Below are 14,058 nucleotides of genomic sequence, written 5' to 3' on the forward strand. Positions count from 1 at the left end.
GGAGCCTATATGCTACCTGTGACATTCAGGCTTATCTGTAAGGCTTACACAATTGCCCACTTCCATCAAAATGGCACATAAGTTTCACATTAAATGTTAATGTCTTAAAAAGCATATTATATTGATGTATTGCTCTGTGGGCATATACCCATATTTTAATTTAATTTTATCTATTTATTTGTTTATTATTGGATAAAGACAGAAAAACTGAGAGGAAAGGGAAAGAGAGAGAGAGAGAGAGAGAGAGAGAGAAAGAGACCTGCAGCTCTATTTCATCACTTGTGAGGCTTTCCCCCTACAGGTGGAGACCAGGGGCTTGAGCCCAGTTTCTTGTGCACTGTAGAGTGTATGTCATTAACCAAGAGCACTATTGCTTAGCCCCTACCCAGTTGTTGGTTTTGTTTGTTGTTGTTTTTGTTTGTTTTACAACAAACAGCCTAGTCAAATCTGTACCACTGCCATGGGAGAAACCTACTGAATCTTACAGTCCCTGTGTAAGATCTCTTACCTTGGACAAGTCTTTTGTCTTCTCTAGGTTTTAGTTTCTTTCACAGCAAGCTAATGGACATTGATTACATGTTCTCTTGGCCCCTCTGATTTGACTGCTCTGTTTGGCCTCAGTGGATGAGCATGCTGGTAAAAGCCGTGTACCTGGTGACCTGCAAGGGAGGATGTGCTTCTGGCCACAAGTGTTTTTGTTTTGTTGTCCCCAGCACCAGGTGGAACTACAACGAGCCAATCACGAGAAGTAACTGACCAAAATGTAGAAGCGGCATGTCTTTTAGTTAAAATAGGCTTTCTCTTTCTTTAATGGCAGAGTCCCTTAGAGTGCTGTGTACTCTCCAGAGTGGCAGCCTACAAACTGACCTCTGTAAGGAGGGATGGAGAATGGATCCTGCCATTTGGGTGTGGGGTGGTGTTTCATCTATACAGAGGTGAGTCAGATTTTAATGGGGCAGCTTGAAAAAGTGTTAGCAGTGAATCTGAAGGCCTGAGGTTTGACATTCTAATAATTCTCAAACTGCATCCTCTCAGTAATCTCTTTCCTTCTCTGAACGGTCACTCAAGTTTGAATTCTGGAGTTCCGAAATCCTGTTGGACGACCTCATTCAGGAATCCTGCAGAGACTTCAAATTCAGTATTTCTAAAACTGAGCTTATTTTTTCTCTTTCTTTTCAATTATTTTAAAATTTTATTTATTTATTTGATAGAGGCAGAGAGAACTTGAGAAGGAAGAGGAGATAGATGGGAGGAGAGAGAGAGAGAGGCATGCATCACTGCTTCACTGCTCATGAAGTTTCCCAGTGGCTTGAATCCAGGTCTTTGCACATTATAACAAGTGCACTCAACCAGGTGTGCCACCACCTGGCCCCTATATCAAATTGGTTTTCCAGTCCTCAGCCTCAACGTTTGACATATATCACAAATCTTTTTCTTCTTTAATTTATTTATTATTGGATAAAGACAGAGAGAAATTGAGATAGAAAGGGAGAGAGACACCTGCAGCTTTACTTCACCACTTGGGAAGCTTTCCCTCTGCAGGTGGGGACCAGGGGCTTGAACCCTGAATGCTGTAGTGTGTTCGCTTAATCAGGTGCACCACTGCGTGGCCCTTCGCATGTCTTCTTTTCAGTGCTCTGTCATCTCTACTTCTATTTCCCATTACCCAGTTCACTGCACAGACTTCGGCCAGTCTAGCCACAAAGTGCTCTCCTTCGTGCATCCTGCTATCTGAACCATCTTCTCACAATAGAACATTGATCATGCCACTGAAGAATGATTTTGAACATGAGAACTTTCAACAGAGCTGTGCAAACTGCCAAAATTGAACCTCTGCTCTCCTCCTGTCAAGACCTTCTGCTATCCAGCCTCAGCCCTCTCTTGCAAACAGCCCACCTTCCTTTCAAACATGCGAGGCTTTTCTCATCTGGAATCTACTCCCCCTCCAACTCTGTAAGAGCACACAGATTATCCTGGTAATCTCTCAGATTCTCTTCTTCCCACAGTTTGAAATGAAACCTGTCTCGGAAATCCCATGGAGCATCGTCCGTGCTTGTTTTACTGTGTGTCCCCTTGACTCCGCTGGATCAGAGCTACTGCTGTACATGTATCCTCGGGTCAAGAGGAAGGTGGACTGTTGTTGTTGTCCTCTTCCTCCAACCTACAACTTTCTGGTTTTTTTTCTAATTTCTTTATTGGAGAATTAATGTTTTACAGTCGACAGTAAATACAATAGTTTGTACGTGCATAACATTTCCCAGTTTTCCATGTAACAATACAACCTCCACTAGGTCCTCTGTCATCCTTCTTAGACCTGTATTATCCCCACCCACCCACCCCAGAGTCTTTTACTTTGGTGCAATACGTCAATTCCAGTTCAGGTTCTACTTATGTTTTCTCTTCTGATCTTGTTTTTCAACTTCTGCCTGAGAGTGAGATCATCCCATATTCATCCATCTGTTTCTGACTTATTTCACTTAACATGCATTTTTCAAGGTCCATTCAAGATGGGCTGAAAACTGTGAAGTCACTGTTTTTAATAGCTGAGTAGTATTCCATTGTGTATATATACCACAACTTGCTCAGCCACTCATCTGTTGTTGGACACCTGACTTGCTTCCAGGTTTTGGCTATTACAAATTGTGTCACTAAGAACATATGTGTACAACTTTCTCACCATCCCCCCCAAAATAAAAAACCCAATCATGAAACATCTTTGATATCACAGACATGTTATCAGTAGTAACCAATTTGCTTAAGTTTAGTGAATGATATGAATTCTGAATGTGGGAAATTAAATAGTGCCATACGTTTAAAAACATGAAATGTATACCCACTCAGCTCCTGCGAGAATTGAGAATGACTGCCAATATTTTTAATTGTTTATGGATGTGTAACCACTGAATTTATTCTTTACTTGATGCTAAGGTGGTCTGTTTGGTAAATGTGACACTAATTCATGGAACCTGCAGCCCAACAGGATATGAACAGTTTACTTGATAATATGCTATCTCCTATTACCTTGGATCAACTCAATTAACCCTAAATGTACATTTTAATCTTGAGCGTCAAACACCACTAGGTTTGTGTAGGAGTTTCACTTAATGATTTGTGATACCTTGAAGAGAAAAGAAAAGGAAAACAACAATGCAATAGTTAGCTTTTACCTTGTCAAGGGAAAAGAAAGCATTTATTTTCCACAGTCATCACCTGTTTTATAGATGGATAATCCAGATAATTATTGTTTAAATGTTCAGTTATTTAAAATACAGAAAGGAAGTGGGTTGGGCAGTGGCTCACCAGGTTAAATGCACATAGTACGAAGACAAAGGCCTACACAAGGATCCTGTTTCAAGCCCCCGGCTCCTCACCTGCAAGGGAGTCGCTTCACAGGTAGGTGAAGCAGGTATTTGGTGTCTGTCTTTCTCTCTCCCTCTCTGTCTCCCCATCCTCTCTCAATTTCTCTCTGTCCTATCCACTACAGCAGCAATAATAGCAGCAAAAATACCAACACCAGTGAAAAAAAGATGGCCACCGGGAACAGTGGATTCATAGTGCAGGCACCGAGCCCCAGCGATAACCTTGGAGGCAAAAAAAAAAAAAATTAAATTAAATTAAATAAATACAGAATGGGAAAACAAGCATTCAAAGTATTATTCTCTCCTTACCATTTGTCTTACTGCACCAAAGCAAAGAACTCTGGGAAGCAGGGTAGGGAGGGGCTAGTGGGGCCGTGGGGAAGGCTGATGGGCTGGGGTCCTGGCATATGATGAGGGAAATGGGCCTAAGTTGGGGTGAGAGTGGTTCCACACACTTATCATGGGGAGATGAGAAAATGCATCCATGTGTCAACAACTGGACTGTAAACCAATTAAGCCTCCCAATAAAAGGATAAAATAAGATAAAATTAAGCAAGATAATTTCACTTATGACTAAAGTGCTGTGGTGGTAAAATTCTCTATTTCCATTATTATATGCATTACCACCAAATAACTAGATTTTCCTGTGTTTAATATACTGAGATAATTCAAAAGGTATTTATTGAGAACCCAGTAATGCCCTGTTCTATTTAGATGCGAGAGAATAGAACAGCAGAGACCACCACAGCCCTTTAGTCATAAGTGAAATTGTGAAGCTTATAACCTATTTTGAGGGGTATAGAAAATAAGCAAGCAGGGGTCAGGGGGTAACGCAGAGGGTTAAGTGCACAAGGCGCTAAACGCAAGGGCCAGAGTAAGCATTGGTTCGAGCACCCAGCTCCCCATCTGCGGGGGGGGGGGGGGGGGGGGGGGGCGGTCACTCACAAGCGGTGAGGCAGGTCTGCAGGTGTCTATCTTTCTTTCCCCCTCTGTTTTCCTCTTCTCTCTCCATTTCTCTCTGTCCTATCCAACAACAATAACAACAAAAAGGGCAGCAAAAATGGGGAGGGGAAAAATAATAAAAGGCCTCCAGGAGTAGTGGATTCATAATGCAGGCACCAAGTCCCAGTAATAACACTGGAGACAAAAAAAAATGTGTTGGATTCTTAGGCATGAGGTCCTGAGTTCAATCCCCAGTAGCACATGTGCCAGAGTGCTATCTGGCACATGTGCTGCTGATTGTTTCTCTCCTGCTAACTTCCTCATCAATAAATAAACAAAATATTGTTTACAAAAATGAAAGGAAAGAAAATGAATAAGCAAAGCAGATGGAGATGGAGGAGGCATGTCTGAGGACAATGGATGAATAAGAGAGATAGGAGTAGAGTACACATGCCTGTAACAAAACAGCCTCAGGGGCAGAGAGTTCACTGGGTAGGGTGTGTGCCAAGCCATGTCCTCAACTCGGGTTGGAACTCTGGCGCCACATCTGAGGAAATACGGAACCAGAGGAAGCTCCAGTGCTGTGGTGTCTCTCCCTCTCTGTCTCTCTGAGTGAAAACAAATTACTGCAGATCTTTAAAATTATTGATAGAGTAATGATGTAGAAAAAAATGTGATTTAAACAAGGAAACAGCAAGGTTATAAAAAGAAAGAAGTACACTCCACATAGTATATTCCATAGTTCATGTGTATATTTTAGAGAGAAATCAAAATGTAAAATAGTGGTCTGGGAGGTGGTGCAGTGGATAAAGCCTTGGACTCACAAGTATGAAGTTCTGAGTTCAATTCCTGGCAGCACATGTATCAGAGTGATGTGTGGTTCTTCCTCTCTGTCCTACCTTTCTAATAAATAAATAAATCTTTTTTAAAAATGTGAAATACAAGGTGCAGTTATTTCTGGAAGGCAGGAAAAGAGGTGGCCTGAACTGCCTTTTTTTTTGGATATTTAAACTTCTAAGTTTCCCACACTGAAGGTGTATGATTTGTGTGATAGGGAAACATTATTTAGTAACAGTAGCAAGAATGACTGCGTCAGGGAGCTCGTCTCCCCACCATGAAGGATGCAAGTCTCCAAGGTTCTAGAACCCCAGGAGGAAAGAACTCAGGAAGAGCAGGAGAAAGTTCACTTTCGATCACTCAGCTGATGCTTCAAACATAATCAGTATTCACATGGCTGGCAGTCCCCAGGGGAAGGAGGGATTAGCTCAGAGTTAGAATTAACAGAGCAAATGACAGCACGTCTCCCTGCCTCCCTGACTACTGCTGCAGTGGAAGTGAGAGATATGTACAACTATTTGTGGTATATATACACAGTGGAATACTACTCAGATATTAAAAATGGTGAATTCAGGGGCCAGCGGTAGCTCAGTGGGTTAAGTGCACATGGCACAAAGTGCAAGGACCAGCGTAAGAATCCCAGTTGGAGCCTTCGGCTCCCCACAGTGGGTTAGCTTCACAGCAGTGAAGCAGGTTTGCAGGTGTCTATCTTTCTCCTCCCACCTCTCTGTCTCCCTTCCTTTCATGATTTCTCTCTATCCTGTCCAACAACGGCAACAATAACAACAACAATAATAACAACAAGGGCAACAAAAAGGGAAAAAATAGCCTCCGGGAGCACCACCGAGCCCCAGCAATAACACTGGAGGCAAAATAAATAAATATATAAATAAATAAAATAAAAGACACACACACACAAAGAAAATGGGGCTAGGAGTCAGCAAAATAGTTATGCAAAAAAGACCTCACGCTTGAGAATATGAAGTTCCAGCTTCAGCTCCCAGCACTACCATAAGCCAGAGTTAAGCAGTGCTCTGGTGTGTAACTCCCTTTATCTCTGTATCATTCTCATTAAAATAAAATAAATAAAGTATTTTTTTAAATTTTTTTTTATTAAAGAAAGGATTAATTAACAAAACCATAGGGTAGGAGGGGTACAACTCCACACAATTCCCACCGCCCAATCTCCATATCCCACCCCCACCCCCGATAGCTTTCCCATTCTCTATCTCTCTGGGAGCATGGACCCAGGGTCATTGAGGGTTGCAGAAGGTAGAAGGTCTGGCTTCTGTAATTGCTTCCTCGCTGAACATGGGCGTTGACTGGTCGGTCCATACTCCCAGTCTGCCTCTCTCTTTCCCTAGTAGGATGGGTCTCTGGGGAAGCTGAGCTCCAGGACACATTGGTGGTGTCTTCAATCCAGGGAAGTCTGGCCGGCATCCTGATGACACCTGGAACCTGGTGACTGAAAAGAGAGTTAACATACAAAGCCAAACAAATTGCTGAGCAATCATGGACCCAAAGCTTGGAAAAGTGGAGAGAAAGTATTAGGGAGGTACTCACTGCAAACTCTAGTATACTTCTGCTTTCTTACTTTGGTGCCATACTCCAAACTCAGTCAATTTCTGCTTTGCGTTTCTACTTCTTCTTCTTCTTTTTTTTTTTTTTTTACATGCATAACATTCCCCAGATTCCCATTTAGCAATACAACCCCCACTATTTCATTCATCATTTTTCATGGACCTGTATTCTCCCCACCCACCCACCCACCCCAGAGTCTTTTACTTTGGTGTAATACTCCAATTCCATTTCAGGTTCGACTTGTGTTTTCTTTTCTAATCTTGTTTTTCAACTTCGGCCTGAGAGTGAGATCATCCCATATTCATCCTTCTGTTTCTGACTTATTTCACTCAACATGAGTTTTTCAAGGTCCATCCAAGATCGGCTGAAAACGGTGAGGTCACCATCTTTTACAGCTGAGTAGTATTCCATTGTGTATATATACCACAACTTGCTCAGCCACTCATCTGTTGTTGGACACCTGGGTTGCTTCCAGGTTTTGGCTATTACAAATTGTGCTGCCAAGAACATATCTGTACACAGATCTTTTTGGATGGATGTGTTGGGTTCCTTAGGATATATCCCCAGTAGGGGAATTGCAGGGTCATAGGGTAGGTCCATTTCTAGCCTTCTGAGAGTTCTCCAGACTGTTCTCCACAGAGGTTGGACCAATTGACATTCCCACCAGCAGTGCAGGAGGGTTCCTTTGACCCCACACCCTCTCCAGCATTTGCTGCTGTTACCTTTCCTGATGTGTGACATTCTCACAGGAGTGAAGTGATATCTCATTGTTGTCTTGATTTGCATTTCTCTGACAATCAGAGACTTGGAGCATTTTTTCATGTGTTTCTCGGCCTTTGGGATCTCTTCTGTGGTGAATATTCTGTCCAAGTCCTCCCCCCATTTTTGGATGGGGTTATTTGTTGTCTTGTTGTTGAGTCTGGTAAGCTCTTTATATATGTTGGTTATTAAACTCTTATCTGATGTATGGCATGTAAAGATCTTCTCCCATTCTGTGAGGGGTCTCTTGATTTGGGTAGTGGTTTCTTTTGCTGTGAAGAAGCATTTTAATTTGATGTAGTCCCATAGGTATATACTGGCCTTAGTCTTCCATGTAATTGGATTCGTTTCATTGAAAATGTCTTTAAAATTTATGCGGAAAAAAGTTCTTCCAATATTTTCCTCTAAGTATCTGATAGTTTCTGGTCTAATATCCAAGTCCTTGATCCACTTGGAATTTACTTTTGTATTTGGTGAAATACAGTGATTCAGCTTCATTCTTCTGCATGTTTCAACCCATTGTTTCCAACACCATTTGTTGAAGAGACTCTGCTTCCCCCATATAATAGTCTGGGCCCCTTTGTCAAAGATTAGATGTCCATAGGTGTGGGGCCTCATTTCTGGGCTCTCAATTCTATTCCACTGGTCAGTGTGTCTGTTCATGTTCCAGTACCAAGCAGTTTTGATGACAATGGCCCTATAATATAGTTTGAGATCTGGCAGTGTGATGCCTCCGGTTCTGTTCTTTTTTCTCAAGATTGTTTTGGCAATTCTAGGTCTTTTCTGGTTCCAGATAAACATTTGTAGCATTTGTTCTATTCTCCTAAAAAATGTGCTTGGGATCTTGATGGGGATAGCATTAAATTTGTAGATGGCTCTGGGTAATATATTCATTTTGATGATGTTAATTCTTCCAACCCATGAGCATGGAATATCTTTCCACTTCTTTGTGTCTTTTTCAATTTCTTTGAGTAGTGACTCATAATTTTCAGTATACAAGTCTTTCACTTCTTTGGTTAGGTTTATTCCTAGATATTTTATTGTTTTTGTTGCTATAGTAAAAGGAACTGATTTCTGGATTTCAATTTCTTCTAACTTAGTGTTTGCATAGAGGAATGCCACTGGCTTTTGAATACTAATTTTATAGCCTGACACATTACTGTATTGCCTGATGATTTCCAAAAGCTTCTTGCTAGATTCCTTAGGTTTTTCCATGTATACTATCATGTCATCTGCAAATAAGGAGAGTTTGACTTCTTCTCTTCCAATCTGTATTCCTTTAATTCCTTGCTCCTGCCTGATTGCTATGGCAAGAACTTCCAACACTATGTTGAATAGTAATGGTGATAGTGGGCAGCCCTGTCTAGTACCTGATCTGAGGGGAAATGCTTCCAGTTTTTCACCATTGAGTATGATGTTGGCTGTAGGTTTGCTATATATAGACTCCACTATCTTCAGGAATTTTCCATCTATTCCCATCTTTTGTAGTGTTTTGATCATAAAGGGATGTTGTATTTTGTCAAAGGCTTTCTCTGCATCTATTGATATGACCATGTGGTTTTTGGTCTTGCTTTTGTTGATGTGGTGGATCACATTGATTGATTTACGTATATTAAACCAACCTTGCATGCCTGGGATAAACCCCACTTGGTCATGATGAACAATTTTTTTGATATACTGCTGTATCCGGTTGGCTAGAATTTTGTTCAATATTTTCGCATCTATGTTCATCAGAGATATTGGTCTGTAGTTTTCTTTTTTGGTTGTGTCCCTGTCTGCTTTTGGTATCAGGGTGATGCCGGCTTCATAGAAGCTGGCAGGGAGTATTCCAGTGTCTTCAATCTTCTGGAAGACTTTTAAAAGTAGAGGTATTAGTTCTTCTTTGAAAGTTTTGTAGAATTCATTTGTAAAACCATCTGGTCCAGGACTTTTATTTTTGGGGAGATATTTGATAACTGTTTCAATTTCATTAGCTGTGATGGGCCTGTTCATGTTATCCACTTCCTCTTTACTTAGTTTTGGAAGTTGGTAGGTATCTAGGAAATCATTCATTTCTTCCAGGTTCTCTAACTTGGTGGCATATAGTTGTTCATAGAAGCCTCGCATGATATGTTGAATTTCTGCAGTGTCTGTTGTGATATCTCCTCTTTCATTTACTATCCGATTTATTTGGGTCTTCTCCCTTTTTTGTTTTGTGAGTCTGGCTAAAGGTTTGTCGATTTTGTTTACTCTTTCGAAGAACCAACATTTACTTTCATTGATCTTTTGTATGGTTTTCCTATTCTCAATGTTATTTATTTCTGCCCTAACTTTAGTAATTTCTGTCCTTCTGGTTGCTTTAGGGTTCCTTTGTTGTTCTTCTTCTAGGTCTTTAAGATGTGTAATCAGGCTGTTTATTTGTGCCTTTTCTTGTTTCCTAATGTGTGCTTGTATAGCTATGAACTTCCCTCTTAGGACTGCTTTAGCTGTGTCCCAAATATTTTGATAGCTTGTGTCTTCATTTTCATTGAACTCTCGAAACATTTTGATTTCCTCCTTGATTTCCTCTTTGACCTAGAAGTTGTTAAGAAGTGTACTGTTGAGCTTCCACATTTTGGCACTGTTACTAATCTTTTGTTGATTGTTAAGTGTTAGTTTAATTCCACTGTGGTCTGAGAAGATGCTTGGGATGATTTCAGTGCTCTTGAATAGGCTGATGCTGTCTTTGTGGCCTAATATATGGTCTATCCTTGAGAATGATCCATGTGGATTTGAGTAAAATGTGTATTCCAGTTTCTTGGGATGAATGACTCTGAAAATGTCCAATAGTTCTAGTTTATCTATCTCTTCATTTAGCTCCCTTATGTCTTTACTGATTTTCTTCCTGGATGATCTGTCAAGTTGAGAGAGTGGGGTGTTGAAGTCCCCTACTATGATTGTGTTACTGTTAATATATTGCTGTAGCTCTTTCAGTAGAAGTTTGATGTATTTAGATGGCTTCTCATTGGGTGCTTAGATATTAATAATTGTTAAATCCTCTTGATTGACTGATCCTCTGAGCATTAAGTAGTGTCCATTCATATCTTTTTAAATCTTATCTATTTTAAAGTCTATCATGTCAGATATGAGAATAGCTGTTCCTGCCCTTTTTTGTGGGCCATTGACTTGAATGATAGTTTTCCATCCTTTCACTTTAAGTCTGTGTTTGTCTTGTTGCGTTAGATGAGTTTCCTGTAGACAACATATTGTTGGGTTGTGTTTTCTGATCCATCTTCCTACTCTGTGTCTTTTAATAGGTGAATTCAGGCCATTGACATTTATTGATATCAAAGATTGAAGATATTTTAACGCCATTCTTGTAGAGTTTTAGAGTGTTTTGATATATGTTCTATTTGTGGTGGTCTGGTTGTTTATAGGAAACCTTTCAGAACTTCTTTCAAGGCAGGCTTGGTGATGGTTGCTTCCTTCAACTGTTGCTTGTCTGAGAAGGTTTTGATGCTTCCATCTAGTCTGAATGACAATCTAGCAGGATATAGTATTCTTGGCTGAAAGCCTTTCTCATTGAGCACTCGATAGATATCTTGCCATTCTCTTCTGGCCTGTAGTGTTTGTATGGAGAAGTCTGCTGCTAATCTTATGGGTTTTCCTTTGTAGGTGACTCTTTGTTTTTCTCTTGCAGCCTTGAGGATCCTTTCTTTATCCTTATTCCTTTCCAATCTAAGTATGACATGTCTTGGTGTCTTTAGGTCTGGGTTAATTCTGTTTGGGACCCTCTGGGCTTCTTGAATCTTTATGTCTTTGGTGTTGTCTAGACTAGAGAAATTTTCAGCTATTATGGCCTGGAGAACGCTTTCTTCCTCCCCTTCTCTTTCTTCCTCTGGTAAGCCAATAATGCGTATATTGTTTCTTTTGAAGTCATCCCATAGGACTCTGTTGTTGTTTTCAGCATCTCTTAATCTCTTTTTGAGATCTCTTACTTCTTTTTTAGTTGTCTCTAATTCATCCTCAATCTTGCTAATTCTGTCTTCAGCCTCATTGATTCTATTCTCTCTGCCCTCTACTGCTTTCTGGAGTTCATCTATTTTGTTGCCCTGCTCTGATACTGTTTTAGCTTGTTCAGCTAGTTGCCTTCTTAGCTCAGCAATTTCAGCTTTCAGCTCTCTAATAACCATGCGATTATTAGAATTTTCTTCCATATTCTCATTTGTTGTTCCTGCAGTTCTGATTACAATTTTTTCAAATTCTTTACTCACTCCTGTTATTATTTCCTTAGCTAATGTTTGGATGTTGAACTCGTTGTTTTGTGCTTCGCCCTCTGGAGGACTTTTAGCTGGACTTTTGTTCTGGTTCGAGTCTCCATTATTTTTTCTTGTTGTTTTAACCATTTATATAAGTTAATAGTTTTTTCAATCCCTGAGTTGGAGTTCAGTGGTGTAAAAGCCCTTTTTTTCCCCCCTGTAGGCTATGGTAGCCTGAGGGCTTTTAAACTATCAATAGGCTTCTTGGCTTAATCAATGACTCCTGACCAAGAGATAAAGCAGGGTGTGACAGATATAATCCAGTGGTTATGCAAAGAGACTTTCACAGCCCTTCAGCTATGCCACCGAGGTATAGGTCTTCTCCTGAGTTTCCCGGTTAGATCTCTGTGCCCTGGTGTCCCTCCCTGTTGCTGCTCCAGATTCTGAGGGTAGTAGCAATGGAGACTCAGAGTTGTACTTGGTGAGTCTCTGGGGAGTCCTTTCCTCCCTTCAGCTGTCCCCTTTTTGTTGGAGCAGACTGGAGGTGGTGTCTCCACTGACAAACTGTCGAACTGTTAGCAGTCACTTAATCTCTTCTTAGGCCCCTCTCTCCTCTCTGTCACCATCCACGAGTGTTTGTACTCACGGGTGATTTACTGTGTTTCTGTGGTCATTCTAGTCCTGTCTTGTTTCGGTCCGGGTGGTCTCCTTTGGTATTCCTAGTTGATCCGGGAGAATAAAGTATTTTTTAAAGAACCTAAAAAAATAGAGCTAGAGCTGAGTGTTTACTTCTCTTCACTTTTGAGTTAGTTGGGTTTTATTTATTTATTTGTCTCCAGGGTTATCACTTGGGCTTGGAGCCTGCACTACAAATCCACTGCTCTTGGTGGCCATCTTTTTTCCCATTATTATTGTTGTTATTGATGTCTTCGTTGTTGGATAGGGCAGAGAGAAATGGAGAGAGGAGGGGAAAACAGAGGGGGAGATAAAGACACCTGCAGACCTGCTTCACCGCTTAGATGATCATAAAATAATTTTGAAATATTTTAGTTGTTTTCAGTGAGTTGGACTATGGTGTCCTATCTGATAAAATTCAAAGTCTTGGAAATGTTTTGTAGACTCTTACTGCTTTGTAGCAGAATACAAATGTGTACCTCACAGGGATAATTCCATTTAGAAGTTACTCAGATCAAGTGTTGCACTTATGCTGCTTTGCATAGTGACAAACCAGTAGCCTTGTGTCTGTTAACTCCCTTGTCAAATGTTCTAACTTGAGAATGAAATGGTTAAAATCAAATTGGTCTTGAAATGACTCAAAGAATGCTGCAAGAGCTATGACTCCGTAATACTCATTTATATATTTCCAGTCCTGAGTGAATAGATAACAAAATGAACAATTTACCTTGAAAAATCAGCTACTTATAAGTTAGGAGAAGGAAATTAAGGAGTGGGGGAGGTGTCAGGCAGCAGCACAATGGGTTAAGCACACATGGTGTGTCGTATGCTTTATATTGGTTTGTTCTAGCCCTCCCCCGCCAAGAGAATTGGATCAGTCCAGTTAATTTCACGGGCCCGCTTGGCCCCGCCCCAAGGAACCCCGAGAGAGGGTTCCTGAGTTCCAGAGTAAGAGAGAGTGCTTGTGCTGCTGCAAAGAGACAGCAGAGTTCTGTTTGGTGATTAGTTTGTCTTAATTTATGAATCGTTGTTCCTGAATAAAGAAATACAGCTTCCCAACCCAGGTGTCCAACAACAGATGAGTGGCTGAGCAAGTTGTGGTATATATACACAATGGAATACTACTCAGCTGCAAAAAATGGTGACTTCACCGTTTTCAGCTGATCTTGGATGGACCTTGAAAAAATCATGTTGAGTGAAATAAGTCAGAAACAGAAGGATGAATATGGGATGATCTCACTCTCAGGCCGAAGTTGAAAAACAAGATTAGAAAAGAAAACACAAGTCGAACCTGAAATGGAATTGGAGTATTACACCAAAGTAAAAGACTCTGGGGTGGGTGGGTGGGTGGGGAGAATACAGGTCCATGAAAAATGATGAATGAAATAGTGGGGGTTGTATTGCTAAATGGGAATCTGGGGAATGTTATGCATGTAAAAAAAAAAAAAAAGAAGAAGAAGAAGTAGAAACGCAAAGCAGAAATTGACTGAGTTTGGAGTATGGCACCAAAGTAAGAAAGCAGAAGTATACTAGAGTTTGCAGTGAGTACCTCCCTAATACTTCCTTTCCACTTTTCCAAGCAAAAAAAAAAAAAAAGAAATACAGCTTCCCTGCCCAGCCGTTGTCTCCGCGTCTCTGTTACCCGCCCGTGAAGCTAGACCCGCCCGGCAAGAGCCTTCCAAATTTTA

This window comes from Erinaceus europaeus, chromosome 19 (assembly GCF_950295315.1).
Source record: "Erinaceus europaeus chromosome 19, mEriEur2.1, whole genome shotgun sequence".
In the NCBI taxonomy this organism is placed as follows: domain Eukaryota; kingdom Metazoa; phylum Chordata; class Mammalia; order Eulipotyphla; family Erinaceidae; genus Erinaceus; species Erinaceus europaeus.